Source organism: Capricornis sumatraensis, chromosome X (genome assembly GCF_032405125.1).
Source record: "Capricornis sumatraensis isolate serow.1 chromosome X, serow.2, whole genome shotgun sequence".
NCBI classification, from domain to species: Eukaryota; Metazoa; Chordata; class Mammalia; order Artiodactyla; family Bovidae; genus Capricornis; species Capricornis sumatraensis.
In genome coordinates, this window is record NC_091092.1 from 109,212,677 (window position 1) to 109,214,354 (window position 1,678).

Here is a 1,678-nt window from a genome sequence, read left to right on the forward strand (position 1 = left end):
GCCAGATGCTCAGCATAGTCTCCCTGCCTCACCCAGGCCTGGATGGAACCTGGAACACCGCGCTCGTGCCCTTCTCTGACCCGAACGGATTCTCTCTGGCTTCCGACCCCTCAAAAACGGACTCGCCTTCCAGTCCCATGGCGGAGCCCACTGCCTAACCCCAGAGCCCACCCTGGGAACTCTTCGAAGATCCCGTCTCCACACACTCTGGGAATGCTCTGAGGTGGCGGCTGCCTCCGTGCCTGCCGCTGCCAGACCCGCGGCTGCTGCTTCCCCTCCGCTTTCACTGTGGCCTTTGCGCCCACTGCACACAAGCCGCCAGCGATGATGCCCGCTTCCTTGCAGGAGCGCCAGAACTACCACCTAGACTGTGAGGCCGGCATCAACGGTCAAGTCAACCTGCAGATCTCTGCCTCCTATGTGTACCTGTCCATGGCCTTCTACTTCAACAGGGACGACGTGGCCTTGAAGCGCTTCTCCACTTCTTCCTGCACTGCTCTCACAAGCATAAGGAGCAGATCGAGAGCCTGATGCACCTGCAGAACCGTCATGGGGGCCACTTCTGTCTCCAAGATCTCAGAAAGCCTGACCGCACTAACTGGGAGAGTGGCTTTCAGGCCATGCAGTGTGCCCTGCACCTAGAGAAGAGCGTCAACCAGAGCCTGCACCAGCTGGCCACTGACAAGAATGACCCTTACCTGTGCCACTTCCTGAAGACCCGCCACCTGGACCAGCAGGTCGAGTTCATTAAGGAGCTGGGGGACCATGTCAGCAACCTGCATAAGATGGGGGCGCCAGAAGTCAGCATGGCAGAATACCTCTTTGACAAGCTCACCCTGGGTGACGGTGACAAGGAGGCCTGAGCTTGAACTGGACCTTTTTTTCTTCCAGTTTTACCAGGTCTTCAAATGAAGTTATTGGTTCTTCAAATAAAGTTATTGATGCATAAAAAATGTCTCTGATTCGTGTGTGCAAATCTCTCCTTTTAAATTTTAAACAGTTATCCAGGAGCCTCTCCATCCACCCATGCCCCATCTGTGTGCAGCTTAGGACCTCCACAGAGGGAAGGCCTTACACAGGCCCTTGGAAAACACAAAATCAGTCTTCCCCTTATAAATAATGTGGGTATATGGGGTAGACTGGGGTGGGGTGGGATGGGGTGGGGGTGAGGTAGGGCCCTGGTGAATGTGGGTGCATATGCATAGTAAAAGTATAGAAGCATAGCCTGAAAATCATGACTGCAGTTGCCTCTGGTGAAGAACCGAAGGGAATGGGATTGGGCAGGGGTTAAAATAAAGGGAGTCTTCACTTTCATCTGAACTGTTTATATTCATTAAAGTAAACAAATATTATTGGCTAAGAATGACTAGCAAGCCCTGGAAAAGGAAATGGCAACCCACTCCAGTATTCTTGCCTGGAAAGTTCCATGGACAGAGGAGTCTAATGGGTCCATGGAGTTGCAAAGAGTCAGACATGACTGAGCACTATCCACACACACACATGAATAGCAAGATCGAGGGTTGAGAGGATGACTTGGGTGTCTGAATGGTAGAGAATCTCTTTGACAAGTTCACTCTTGGCAACAGTGATTATGGAAAAATGAGTGTTAAAGCTGGCTTGCCCATTAACATGGGGGTGACTTCCCATGGTCAGCAGTGCCTGGCATGCATGTTGCAAT

The 1,678-nt window shown here is 52.0% G+C and overlaps 1 pseudogene; it reads left to right on the top strand.

The window, feature by feature from the left end:
• Positions 1-324: 324 nt before the first annotated feature.
• On the top strand, positions 325-826 carry LOC138071453 (ferritin heavy chain-like; annotated as a pseudogene).
• The last annotated feature ends 852 nt before the right edge of the window (positions 827-1,678 follow it).